General features: G+C 39.0%; 1 protein-coding gene and 1 long non-coding RNA gene across 12 annotated transcripts in view; one reads left to right on the forward strand and one right to left on the reverse strand.

Annotated features, from left to right (window-relative positions):
- LOC116666591 (metabotropic glutamate receptor 5-like) overlaps positions 1-15,027 on the reverse strand; it is a 279,400-nt gene that overhangs the window by 19,134 nt on the left and 245,239 nt on the right. The gene's annotated exons all lie outside the window — the stretch shown is intronic.
- LOC106730636 overlaps positions 10,767-15,027 on the forward strand; it is a 51,513-nt gene continuing 47,252 nt past the window's right edge. For 4 of the 11 annotated variants that reach the window (XR_004323093.1, XR_004323092.1, XR_004323094.1 and 1 more), the window contains exons 1-2: positions 10,767-10,944; positions 12,342-12,523. This is a non-coding gene — a long non-coding RNA (uncharacterized LOC106730636). The remainder of the gene's footprint in view (positions 10,945-12,341; positions 12,524-15,027) is intronic. The other 7 variants (XR_004323101.1, XR_004323099.1, XR_004323100.1 and 4 more) reach the window with 3 other exon arrangements.

The raw sequence follows: 15,027 nt of genomic DNA on the forward strand, positions 1-15,027 counted from the left end.
GAGGACGAGCCCACTGCTGGCTCTGAAGCTGGAGGGAAGGGTACAGGAAAGAACTGCAGGTGACCTTGAGGACCTGAGAGGGCCCTTGTCTAGTAAAAGCAAGGAAATGCGGACTCAAGCCTACATCCGGAAGGAACTGAATTCCACCCCAAACTTGAATGAGCTGGAAGTGGATTCTTCCACAAAGCCTCCAGGAGGGCGTGCGGCTCAGCCAGCACCCTGAGTCAGTCTGTTTAACCCTGAGCGGAGAACCCAAGTATGTGACACGACACGTGGACTTCTGCCTCCCAGAATGTATGAGATAGCAAGTGAATATTGTTCTCAGTTGCTACATTTGTGGTAATTTGCTACACAGCAATAGAAAGTTACTACTCCCCACCTCTTTTCCACATTTCCTCACTTGGAAGGCCAAAGCAGGTTAATATTGGAAGTAATATGATTTCAGGAGGTCTGACTTAATTCTGGGTTTGCCAGAGTAGACTGACTTCAAAGACATTGGGGTCACAGAAAAAGATGGAGAGCATGAAGAACACTAGAACAGGTGGAACATCCATCCTGCCCTGATGGAGGCTTCAGGATGGTAGGCATTTCCCTCTCTGGTTTGAAGCCCCACTCAGGGTTAAACAGACTGACATCAGGGTGCTGGCTGATGTTTCCTCACCACACACATCCTTCAGAGAAGAAGACGAGAGAAATCACCGTGAATAGACTAATTACGTTGAGAATTACACAATCTATTGTTTCTCTTGTCATACTATGGCCATTGGGAGAAATGCAAAAATTGTGGCAATTGTGTAAAATGTGCAACATAGTGAGCTAAGTGATTCAGTTAAATAGGGAAAAAACGTTATGAGTATGCTCTTGTATCCACTGCTTTATATAACCTTTTTTATGTTTTCTCAGGAAGCTTCCTTACTTAGGATAACCTTGCAGCTTTCAGTCTGCAAACCCGTTTCCACTGAACTGCACTAATTTCTTCTGTTCCGCTGTTAAACTGAGCACAATGTTCAGCCAAATAGTCAATAATTATTTGTTGGAAGCCTATTAAATTCCAAGCAGCGAGGCAGGCTTTGTGATGATGCTGCTGAGTGTAACTCCTGGTGTCCCATTGCTTTCTTCCCTTAGCTCCCCTAACAGGTCACCAGTGATCCCCTCATTTCAGGCTGAATATGTTTTTCTCATACTATCCCCAACTTCCTCCAATATTTGATACTATTCTTCCATTTAGCAAAATCTAATGACCAGCAATGTACATGTGAATTTCTCTGCAAGGAATTACACATGAGGAATAAAGAGAAGAAAAACTGTCATTCCCTACTCACTCTTCAACATTAGAGCCAGGCAAATGAAAATCTGCAGAGTGGTAACAGCAATCATGTATTTAGGGTTTGCTGTCTGCCAGGCGTTGTTCTAGGCACTTCAAGTGTGTGTGTGTGTGTGTGTGTGTGTGTGTGTGTGTATACACACACATATATACATACTGACTCTCTGCTGATGTTTTTTATATATATTTATAAAATATATATAAATTATATATATAAATATATATATAAATATATATAATAAATACATATATGGTATGGTCCTATGAGGTAGATATTTTTACATCTTCACAATTCACTAAGGAAACTTCAGCTTGAAAAGTAGTAAATAACCCTGAATTAAACAGGATTTAAACTCAGTCTAACTAAATCTAGAAACCAAAACTGAACTGGTATAATCAATGTGGTGTTTGATCCAAATCTGTGTCCAAAGTTATCTGATTTTGTCCATGAAAATGTAGAGAGAAGAGTTATTTTAATTTCTGTTACACACCCCCACACACACATACACCTTGGAATTCTTTTTTTTTTCCCCTTTCCGATACTGTAAACGAAGAATTGTCTTAAACCATTGCATTCATCTTCTGATAAAGTGCCCATCTTTGTAGGGTTGGAATACACTGGCAAAGTTATTAAGAGTCTCTACTGACAAGGTAAAGAGCTATTGGAAGATGTTCAAGAGACCTTGATATCTGTACACAAACACAGAATGAACTCTCTTCAGTTCACATTTCACTTTGAGGCAACATGGTTTTCCTTGACAAATTACCCCAATGACACCCACTGAAACCAAGTTTATTGTTAACTTCTCACATCTATCAGATATGTTTTATAAATGAACACTTACAAGCTGTAGAAGACCAGTAATTAATCAAAAATTGTTCTAGGTGTGAGATTAAGCTTTAGAAACAGTCATTACATAAGAAGCCAAATCAAAGTCAAAACCTGAAAGCCTGAAAAACTTAGATGCCACACGCCCAATAATTAATCCAAAAAGGCTGAACCTGAAAGTCACATATTAGAAACTGAACAACTACTTACATTTCTAGTTATAATAGATTAGACAAATCTTCCTCTGAAGACAACTAGAGAGGCTGGATACACTTAAAAAAAAAAAATCTATGTAAGCTACCAGAAACCTGTCTGGCAGCCGGGTCTCAAGGCACCAAGACTCTCCCCTTAGGTATGTAGCAAATTCTTTGAAGGCAAGGATGGGAGGCTAAGAAGTTGGATCAAAAGCAGTAGGTGAGGCTCAAAATGTTTTTAATTTCTGGGCTAACATTACATCAAAAACATGACTGACAAATTTCTAAGGGAGAAGAGAAGCCCAGAGATTCGAAACAGACGTTGGTACTACTTTATCCCTTGAGCCATTTGCTATTTTGCAAGCAGTTGCTGAGAAGCTTAGAAATTGAGCATAAAACAATGGCTAAGAGGCTGGAAAGATGAGCAGAGGTTTAGACAGTCACACTGCATTGAAGGAAAAAGAAACAGAATTGTGAACCTCCAAGAAAAAAAAAAATCCCAGTAGACACTTCAGGATTTCATTTCACTTTTCAGGCAAACTAGAAGAAGATAAGCCCCAACAAAAATGGGACCCAACTTTGAATCATCTTAACATCAAACTTGATTAAAATGGTCTTTGTTCTCACTGCCGGAAAGAAGAAAAAGCAAATCCTCTCTGGAGGGGTGCACCATTCGACACAGCCTCAGATTTTCTCTGCAGGTTTTCACGCACATTACCTATCATTCAATAGACAATGGACAGACAGAGAAGAAACAACTGAATGGCTGAAAACTAGGGAAAATAGACAACGGAATCAATCTCATCCCATCACTGGAATTAATAGTGGACTTTAAAATGACTATGATTAATAAGTTCAAGGGAATAGATGAAAAGTCAGAGAATTTAGCTGACACAGTAATTGATGAAAAAGAACAGAAAAATTTAAGATATTAAAAATTCAAGAATTCTGCAATTGCCCCTGGTCAAGTAGAGTCTCAGGCTGTGATCCTCAACCAGATGTTGCCACTGACTGGACTCTGTTCAGCTGGGGCTGCAGACAGGGTTTCACAGTCAGACAGGGTCTCAAGTTGTGCTCTGCCATCAGGAGGAAATGCAGACTGTGCCCCGACATTGGGTGGGACTAGACGTTGGGCTTTGCATTTGGGGATGGGGTTGCTTTCCAGGCTCCCTTGCTGGGAGGGGCCTCTGGTGATGCTTCTTGTTTGGACTGGGTCATTGGCTGGGGTCCTTGCCTGAACAAGGCTACTAGTTGTGTTCAGCAACCAGAAGGAGCCCTAGGCTGGGCTCTGCCGTGTGGTATGGCAGTAGGGTGGGCTCCACAGCTTGCGTGGTACTGAAGGATGGGCTTCAAGGCAGTCCAGGGTCACTGTTAAGACTCCCTGGTTCTGTGGGGCCAGAGCCTACACTCATAGTTGGAAAGGACTGCTTGCGTGGCTCCCTGCCCACGTGCAGCTATAGGACGGGCTTCACAGCTGCCTGCGTTCGCTGGTGAGGTTTTCTCATCAAGCAGGACCTGCAGCCATGCTGAGCAGCAGACAAGGCTCAGATCTGCTTCCCTACCTGAGCAGGGCCATAACAGTAAGCTCCAAGGCTGGTATGGCTCACTGGCTGGTGACCTGAATCAGGCAGGTTTGCCCACCAGGCTCCCTGGCCAGAAGCTCAGCTTTGCAGGTGGGTAGAGCCACCTGGCTGGGCTCTCTGCTCTGGCACCACTGCCAGCCTGGCTGCAGGCTGGGCCATGCAGCTGCCCAGGCTCTCTGGTGAGGCTTCCTGGCCGGATGGGTCTGGAAGCTGTGTTAAGCGGTAGGCAGGGCTTCAGATTTGTTTCCCTGCCTGAGTGGGGACATAGAACAAGCTCCATGGCCAGCACAGCTCACTGTGACCCGAACAGGCTGAACTGCCCCTGGGCTCCCCGACCAGACGGGGCAACCGGCTCAGCTCTGCAGACGGACAGTCCCTGGCTCGGATCTCTGCTGGGGCGCAGGTGCAAGGAAGAATGTGGTCTGCCAGGATCTGAGCACTAGTTGCTTCCCCATCCTCATTCTGTGTTTCTGTCTGATCCTCAGTGGTCAAGTTTCACAGATTTCCCCAGTGATCTCTGTGAGGCAGGACTCCAACGTGCCTGCAGTGTGGGACCTGTATGTCCCACAACACTGGGGGAGCCTGATGTCCACCTTGGGCTCTTTCTTTTCCCTCTCTGGAGAAACTATCGGCTCAGGGAGGCCCTCTCGCTGTGAACCCAGCCAGTAAGAGAATAACAGAGATGAGGTGGATAGGGCCAGATGGTTCATAATTTAGTATCTGTAATTTCAGACCAAGAAATATCACACTGTTATAAAAAAAGAGTGTAATTATCAAGCATCTATGTGATGCAGGTAGTGGGACTGTGTTGCTGTATGTGAAACAAGCTGATGTGAGGACAAGACATAGACTTACAGAGAGAAGTGAGAAGATTCAGAGAAGCATGAGTGAAAAATCAGCATGTCATTTACATGGTTTCAAAGAAATATTAGAGTGTAATGGAGACTCATTCTGTGGTACCTTTGAGTGGGGATGGGGTGTTGTGGGTCACTAATCTCTGATGCATTTTAGATGGTTGACTGCCTTCTTCTTGAAAATCTCTCATCTGGTGGCCTCTGTGGTACCTTATTCTTTCTGGCACTTCTCCAGCTGCCCCCTGCCTTCTCCATCCTCCAGGTGAGCCTCTTTTTTAACATCTGTGCCTTAGGCAGCAGTATCCCCTTGGGTTTTGTCTTTTTTTAAAAATTGAGTTATAATTGACATACAACATTATGGTGTACAACATAATGATTCAATATTCGCGCACATTATGAAATGATCACCACAATAAATCTAGTTATGTCCATCACCATACATAGTTACAGAATCGTGTGTATGTGTGTGTGACAAGAATTTTCAAGATCTACTCTCTTAGCAACTTTCAAACATGCAATACAGTATTATTTATTCCACTCCTGGGCAAATATCCAAAAAACCCCAAAACATTAATTTGAAAAGATACATGCACTCCAATGTTTATAGTAGCATTATTTACAACTGCCAAGATGTGGAAGCAACATAAAGTGCTTATCAACAGATTTAGGGGTAAAGAAGATGTGGTACACACACACACACACACACACACACACACACACACACACACAATGGAATACTACTTAGCCATAAAAAGAATAAAATTTTGCCTTTTGCAGCAACATGGATGGACTTCAAGGGCATTATGCTAAGTGAAAGAAGTCAGACAGAAAGACAAATACTGTATAATATCATTTACATGTGGAATCTAAAAAATACAAGAAACTAATGAGTCTAACAAAAAGAAACAGACACAGATAAAGACAACAAACTAGTGGTTATCAGTGGGGGAGGGGGAGGGGCAGTTAGGGATCATGGAGTTGGAGGTACAAACTCTTGGGTGTAAAATAAGCTCAAGGATGTATTGTGCAACACGGTGAATATAGCCATTAATTTGTAATAACTGTAAATGGAAAATAACCTCTAAAAATTGTATAAAACTAAAAAAAACTAATTTTTAAAAGTATAGTTGCCATGCTATATATTACATCCCCATGACTTATTTATTTTATAACTGGTAGTTTGTACCTTTTCACTCCCTTCATCCATTTTGAGACCAATCTGTTCTTTGTATCTAGGAGTTGTTGTTGTTTTTAGATTCACATTTAAGTCAGGTCATACGGTATTTGTCTTTCTCTGTCTGACTTCACTTAGCATCATGCCCTCAAGGTTCATCCATATTGTTGCAAATGGCAAGATTTCATTTTTTATGGCTGAATAATATTCTGTTATATACATACCACATTTTCTTTTGTCTTTTATATTTTTGACCTATACTTTTACATAGTCTCTCATTTGCATTTCATCCTAAGACTTCAATTACCATTTGTATTAACTACTTCTAACTCTCTACCTCCAGCCTTGTTATTCTTCCCAAGCTCTGGATCACAGTATTCAACACCTATGAGACAGCTCAACCCATGAATACCTCCAAAACAACTTGTCCTAAACTGCAATACTTATCATTACCCCCTACAGAAAATGCTTGCCTTTTCTGCTGTAGATGGATTCAGCCATTATTCCTCTAATTGTTTAAAGCAGAGCATTAAGGGAGAGGCAGTGTCACTTTTCCTTACCAGGGACCTTCTCCTTACAGAAACAAAGTCATGGTGATCCCATGTCTTGGGAAAAGGAATAGGTTTCCCAATTCCCTATTTCCCAGTAACGGGTTTATTTAGGAACTCATCCCCTCTCACTTGGAATAGGTGCCGCCGGTCTTCCTTTGTTATTATCAGTGAAATTTATAAAACATAGATTTAATAATACTACGTCTTTGTGAAATGTTTTCTTTGGCTCTCTTTGCCTGTCCAAGCTCCTTACCAATCACATAAGATCTTCTACGATACTGTCATTGCTCAACATTATCTGTCCTCATTCTCCTCTCCTTTTTGTATGCATTGATTATGTTCCTGGAAGACATCATGGTTTCTTCCTAATCCTCTCTACTACCAGTATTAATAATCATCCATGATTACTTAGTCACATCCTTTTCTCCTTCATTTTATTAACTTCTACCTGTTTTTCTAACCTCATTTCAGAGCCTTCTCATCTAAGCCTTTTTGTGATTCAACTAGTCTGGAAGAGAGATGCGTTTTTTGACCTTCAACACCCAGTGTTTAATTCGAATTTAGCATGCATTGCATTGCATTTCAATTGTTTATATGCTTCTTTTCTTCAAGAAATGGTGAACTTCTTAAGGATGGTGTTTTAGTCCCAGAGCTCCAGAACTTAACTCATTACTTGTCAGTAAAACAGGGACTCCATAGAATCGTATAAAAGGAAGGAGGTGGCAGTTGTGAAAGAAGGACTTTGTTGTGAGAAGAAAAAGAGAGACATGTTAGCAATTTAAGTGGATAAGGATTTTGCAAGATATGCTGAAGTTTCAGGCCTGTGGGGGATTTGAGAAGAGAAGTAACATTTTCTGTCTTCAAGAAAATTAAAGTCTTCTTGGTTGATAAACTCTCAGTACACAAAATAATTTAGAACAACCTAAGGCTATCTGTAAGCAAGTGACAAGTGCTATGATACACACTAGAAGAGAAGTGTAGCAATAGGGGAGAATTATAGGAATAAGGATGGGCAGAGCAGGCTTTAAAGAAAAGAAAGGACTTGAACTGAGTTTTGATGTGTCCATAGGTTTTGTATAGGCTGGGAAAAATGGGATTTTTTCAGTAAAAGGGACCTCAGGCACAAGGATGAAGATTTTTATGGCATGTATGAGTGGTGGTAAGAATTCCATCATAACTATTGCATTTATGAAGATACAAATTCTCTCCCAAGATTCTGTCCCACAGCTGTAACAGTTTTCCTGATGTCACAATCTAGGTGTCCCATCCTCATCTGAAACTCTGCACTTAAAATCAAACTCATCTTTCTTCCTAGTCAACTGCCCTGTATAGACTTCTCTCAAGTCACCCAGACTTCAGAGCTTGGATTCATTCTCTCACGTCTCTCACAGATACTTGGCACTTGATAGGCGTTCTATAGATGTTTGTTGAATCAACAAAAGGAAAGATTTGGGGGTCCAATGTGACCATGTGAAGGTTAAACAGAGGGATGGATGGATTGAGTATGGAAATGGAGAAAGAATAGCTGGTCATAAGTGAGGGTCTGGACATACTCACGTGTAAGAGAATCAAACAGTGTTTGGAAAGTTAGAAACAACAGGTTCTGGGAACTGCAGTGCTGGTTTCATGAACCCTTGGATAAGAGCCCTGAGGTTAATTATAACAAAGAACTTGGCAACTGAGATCATTAGGGAAGTCAAAGTATTTTATCCTTTAGGGAATTTACCAGCATTCCATAAAAGTTAATTTAATGTCTTGAATTTTATTCTAACACTCTCATAAAATTCCGTCTATCTAATTCAGTGTTTTATTCTCCTAATTGATTGGTTTTATAACCATGATTGACTGGAGTTCCACTCTCATCCCTTCCAGAAGACCTGAATGAACTGTAAGTCTCCAAAGGACATTATTAATTCAGTCTTCAGTGACTATATGTAAACGTAACAAATGTTTATCAGGCACATACTGTGTATCCATACTATCATTTGAGTTAAAATGACCAAGAAGACATTCTTTACCCACCCTCACCCCCACCCGACCCACATTTAAGTTCCTGGGGGGCAGGTATTGTATCTTTGTTATATTTATATTTCAGTACTTAGCAGATAGTAAACTGTGAATAAATACTTATTGACTTAATGGATGATAAGTTGAACATTATAAGTGCTCTGGCTTATATATGCACATGATATATTAGGAGGTGTAAAAATAATGATCTTTTATTACTTAGATATGACTTACTTTATTACTTGTTACCTAGAACAGTGTATTTCAGAGAGGAGTTTTCAATTTAGTTGATAAATTTTAGAATGAGGAAGTGAATGAGACACAGAGAAACCCTCACTCAGGTACTCCATCACTATCAAGCTGCTAGATAACGAAAGTGATTATTTTTAAAGTGGAAATTATAGACTCGATAAACTAATGGATACTTAAAACTTGAAGTTAAACCATTCATTTAATCAACACCTATTATTTAGAACATATTGTGTGCCAGGCAATGCACTTAATGTTTGTGGTAAATGATGACCAAGACATGGCCATCTTTGTTGAAAGAACTGTGATTATTCATCTGAAATTATAGAAAAGAAATTTATCTTTCAGAAATAGAAATAATCTTGTCTGATTACCTAATTGCTCTAAAACACACTTGAAATCTGTGGAAATGCAGTTAGAGTAATAACATGCTAACAAGTTGTTATGTATAAATTAATAACTCTTAAAATTCTTTCATTGGTGGACAACTTGTAATTTCACATTTTTATTTATGTTAATGCCCAGTGAAGTTTATTTCCCTATATGCATTTATATGAATAGAAGATGTGTGTGTGCATATAGATGTATGTGTGTGTGTGTGTGTGTGTGTGTGTATTTTTAATTATACATTTGCATCATTATCCAGAAGTCCTGACTTATAATATAGTGGGTAGTATTTTCCTGTCAGTGTTTACCCTTGTCCTCCCCTGTAATCAACAAATGTTTTAACTCCAAAGCTGTGTGCTGATTGGGCTCAGTCAATCAGGGTAATCTCTCTTGTTGCCACAGTTATTGGTTTAGGTAACCTTAGCCAATATAATTAGAATTTGTATTTTTCCTGACGTAGTCAGAACCTTTGCTGGGAATCGCAAGATGCACATGTTCTCTTTGCCCCTATGGACAATGTCGCATGAGATTTTAAAGCTGCTAATTGCTCTTCTTCCACCGTGAGAGAGAAACCAGCCTGACAGTGGAGCTAAAACATGGAGAGTCACTGGGAAATGGAGTCGCAGTCCTGGTCACATGATACCTAAACTCTGACCACTTTGGACTTGTTAATTACACAAAATAATAAATCCCCTTTAATGCTGAAGCCAGTCTACGTTCGGTTATTTGCTATTTGTATCAAAAACAAAAGCATTAAATGTTACAAGTAGGCATTAAACTGAGATGTGGCTGTTAATTCACTGATCATAAGACTGTGTCTTTGCTTGATTTGTTACATTAAACATTTAATTGCACGAAAGAGACTTTCATTTTATTGAAAACTAAAAATTGACAAGGTTTTAGAATAATGTTGCATGTTATCACAATTCCATGGAATGGTATTACTGTTTTCAGATAATCGATTATTGACATGTTTCAAAATATTGGAACTAATACATAGTATTGAAAATGAATTTGTGATCCTTAACTAATTAAAAATCACAACATACAGAATAATGTGGACTTAAGACTGCAAACATGACAGAGTTTTAATTGGTCTAGCCCATCCTGAACCGCTCCTCACTGGTCCATTATCTGAACCACACCCTCCAAATTGCTATTTCTTTAGTCTGACCATCAGCACTCATTTTCAACTTTTAACATACTGCAGTAGTTAGCTAATTCTTTCCATTCTATAGTTTTCTCATGTGTTCGTTCATTCATTCATTCAACACATTTATTTAGCAGCTCCTATATACCAGGCAATGAACTTAGGTGCAAAACACTCAATATAAAAAAAAAATATATATATATATATATATTTGATGCCATAATAGTGAATAAAAATATTAACACTGAGATCACATAATAATTGTAGTTACAAATTGATTACAACAAGGGAAAGAAGTACAATGAAGAAATATGAGAAGCTGACTCAACCTTATCTGGGGACCAGGAAGACTTCCAAGAAGTGAACATTTAATCTGAGCTCAAAAGATGAGTGATAATTAACCAAGTAAAGAAATATGCCAGTAATAATTAACCAGTTAAATCAGTATCCTGGGACGAAGTGTCCTATTTGAAGCCATATTTGAAGTCCCTGAGGTCTGAACGAGCATGACTCATTTACAGAAATAAAAGAGGGCCAGGGCAGAGCGTGAGAGGGAGAGCGGCACATCATAGGAAACTCAGGCCACTTTCAAGATTTCAGTCTTCGTCTTAAGGACAATGAAAAGTCGCTGAAGAGTTTCAGGTAAGCAATGACATGATCAGGTTTGCAGTTTAGAAGTCCCACTCCATATCCAGGTATAATATGAAAAATTAGTGATAAGAGGCAAAAGTAGAAGACACAGTTGTAAACGAAGATGCATCTGCACTGATTCAGGAGAGAGATCACGGTAGCTTGGATGATGGTAGCGCAGATGGGAACAGTGAAGAAATTTGAGAGATAATAAAGAATGGAACTGTGGGATTTTCAGACCCACTGGCTATATGAAGAGGAATAGAGGATTCTATGACTTCCACATCTCCTCCTTAAACAACTGGAGGGCTATTTCTAGCATTCATTGAGGGAAGGCACAGAGAATAATCAGGTTTTGGGCAAAGATTATAAACACTATTTTAAAAATAGTGACTTGCTAATATAAAAGTAGAGATATTAGATATTCTGGCTTGGGACTCCAGAGACTTTGCATTGGAGACATGAATCTGAGAGTGAGGAGTCAGTACTTTTAGGGTATAAAAGAAATCAAATGCAAACTATCTATGTAAATGTATGTTATGTATGTGTACATTCCAACTATTCTAACTCTCTGTCTCTGTCTCTATCATCTGAATTCTATTGTCTTATGTTACTGGAAAGTCCACTCATAGAATTGGCTTCACATTATCATAATAACCTGGGGCTCAAATTATTTTATTAACTCTTTTAATTTACAAGCTGGGAGGGAAGTTGGATTAAATTGGTTTGCAAACTCTGTAAAAGGTAAGTTGAACAATAAGTGACATTATTCTAAGGAATATTTCTATTGATGTCATTTAGCTTCACCACACTTGATTTGTATTAATTAAATTCAGTAAAACACGAGCTTGGTCACATACTGGACAAATCTGTTTTAAGTAAGACACTTTTCTGCTTTTGAGGTCTTGAATTTGGAACTCACTCTCACAACCCTATGTATCATGGCTCCTCCCTTACTCTTCACTTTTTTCATCCATTTAATAAAAATTAAAAACCCAAAAAGACCCGAGAATTGCTACAGTTTTAATAATTAAGCCATTCATTTGTTTGCACAAACCTCATCTATTACCTTTCTCCTGGCTTCTGGAGATACTGTGCTGACATTCTGTGAGTAGTCACTTTGGTGACACACTCAGCATTAAACAAAAATTTCACACCTTTTTGATCTTTCATCATGTTTATGCTCCACTTCCATCATATAACCATCACCGTTTTCCTTCTTGAGCTTCCCTGATGGTCTGAAAAGCCCTCAGAAAGAAGTATGTAAGGAAGATGGTGAAGTAGGAATGATGGTATGGGTCCCACTCTGTCTGGAGTACCTCATGATATAAATTTCCCTCTTGACTCTTGGGAGGTCCTTAAAGAGCCTACTTCTATAGACTTAAGATTTTTCTCTTTTTCTAATCCAGAGCTGGATTGAGAGACCCTTTAGATGAAGAGGCCTTCACCACTTAACAAAAGGAAGAGAGTATGTTGGAACAAATTTGGGATAAGAAATTCATCATGGTGTCAAATACTACGGAAACAAAGTAGCTGAGAATTACGAGGGCATCACAACAAGGCTTTTGCAAGACTCTGTGGCTTCTGTAAGGTATCCTCAAACTAATTCTAAGTCTCATATTCAATGTCCTTCATTGTCTCTACATCTTGGACCCTCTTCTTCAAGACACTTGAGTGGACTTGCTCTCAGAATCCTTGTCAGCATTTCAATTGTGTGTGTGTGTGTGTGTGTGTGTGTGTGTGTGTGTGTGTGTATTCCCTCCTTTCCTGGATCTTCAAATTTGCAGAGGTCTCAACATCTTAAAAAATATAACAGTCTAATATTGCTCTTATCACCACCTGAGTTGTGCCATATTTATTCCTTTTTGTTTACCTTCAAATGTATACTAGCACACTTCATACTTCTTCACCAATTCCTTACCTTTTCAAAGTCATCTTCGTTTCTATTCCTCCTCCAGAAATTGCTTTGTCAAAGTAAATAAATGTTGTCTTTTTCTCTTTGCAATTTTTGTCCTTTTTCCCTTTGACTTCTCTGGAGCCCTTTCCTGAAACTCCTTCCTCTCTTTGGTTTCAGGAGCTAGTGTTTCCTTGGCTTAGAACTGCTTTTCTGACTCTTCTTTTTCCTTTTCATTTCTGGGTTATACTTCCTCTGTTGTCCACAAACTCTAGAAGTTGAGTACCTCCCTTTTGGTTATTCATATCACATGTTCTTTTTCCTGAGAAATCTTACCATTCTTATGATAATTGCTTGTCCTACTCGTTGAACGATCTAGGTTGTAGCCACCACGTGTACTACCACATAGTTATCTATGAAAAGTCTAGTGTTCACATGGAACATCAAGATTACTAATATTGTTAGTACAGTTTAAAATGTGTGGTTCCTGTCTGATTTAAGTCTAATAAACTGACTTCCAGTAAACTAGGAGTGGGGGCCTGGAATAGTTAACTTAATTCCCTGTAGACTAGTACACGTATGTGGGGCTACTGGAAAGTTGGCTGCAATAAAGAGGCAGAGCCTGGAAGATGGAAGCAGCATCATGCAACTTTCTTATGAAAATAATCTAAAAATTTAGCCACAATCTAGCCTTGGAGAATAATTATATTAATGAAAGTACTGAGTTTACAATTCAAATCAGTAAAAAGTAAACATTGATTATAACTAGATATGGCGTTAGACATAATCATGTGTTTCAATAAATTATAAGACTGTAGGCTACCTATCTATTTAGCTTCTATAGAATGTCTATCAGTTATTCAACAACTAAAAAAAAATGTTTGTGTGCTATTTCTTTTTTCTCTTTAGATCCTACTTATCCTTCAAGGACACATTCTGCTATTAATTACTTCCTGACACTACCCAATCCTCCCTTGTCTCCCAATAATGAGTCAACTGTTCGTGCACTTGCTTGGGATGCTCTGTTTGTGTGCCTGTTAATGCGGTTATTTCTAGCTGCAGTTGGACAGGGTGTAGTCATGTGTTTTCTTGTGTGTACTGCCACTCATGTGTGATCTCTGTGAACTAAAGGGGCCTTCCTCCCTCCCTCCGTCCCTCCGTCTCTTCCTTTCCTCCTTCTATCTTCCTTTGTTCCTTCCCTCCTTTCCTTCTCCCCTCCCCTTCTCCCTCCCTTCATTCTTCTTTTTTTTCCTTGGTATTTTCCACATGTCTGACTCCTTATAGTTGCTCAACAGTTTACTGGTATTTAAATTGAATAGCTTTATTAATCAAGCGACATAATCAGGCAACCCTTTTGGATCAAGCATTTTCAACAATGTCAATTTCATTACTACCTTAAATCGTTAATTTCTCCATTCTAAAACAAAAGCAAAACACTTCCCTCCCAACTCATGTAAACGTTTGTTATTCATAAAGTTTTAATCCTATTTTCAAGGTTCTTTTCCTCCTTATGATTTCTGACAATGAGTCATAGCAACAGTGCCACCACAGGTGGGTCTCAGGGGGCCACTGTCGCCACAAGGCAATGCATTAATTTCACACTGTGGTTTATTAATGGTATTGTCAATACCCCCACGAGGTAGGGGTGTTCGTGAATCCCTGATGTTTCCTAATTACTTGGCTTGCACTTCATTGCTGTTACCAAGAAGTCCTTCCCACGAAGTTGCCAACAGGAAAAACAATGCTTAATGGCACTCTGTGTAAACTATGCACACAATAATCTTCTATTACCTTAACATTTTATATCACACTTGTTAATTTGATTGATTGATTGATTTTTTCTTCTGCTAGACTAAAACACATTAATGATTTCCTAGTTATAATGTGATAAGCTATGCATAAAATTATCAGAATGGAGTCTGCCAGCTGGCACTGTCCTCAAACTCAATAATGCCCACTGAAAATACCTCAGTAAGTTTTATTATTTGGAAATTAGTTTTCTGTATAAATTAATTTATAGTTGATAGTTTCAAAAACGTTTACCTGCTTTCGTGCAAGATTCAATTACTATGTGGGATAAATGAAAATTGATTACATGGGACACGATCACTCAGCAGCTAAAAATATTTAATGAATCCTGTCATATGCCAAGCACTGACCTAGGCACTGGCAAATTAGGGGAGACAAGAGATAAGAAGGGT

This window comes from Camelus ferus, chromosome 10 (genome assembly GCF_009834535.1).
Source record: "Camelus ferus isolate YT-003-E chromosome 10, BCGSAC_Cfer_1.0, whole genome shotgun sequence".
NCBI lineage: Eukaryota > Metazoa > Chordata > Mammalia > Artiodactyla > Camelidae > Camelus > Camelus ferus.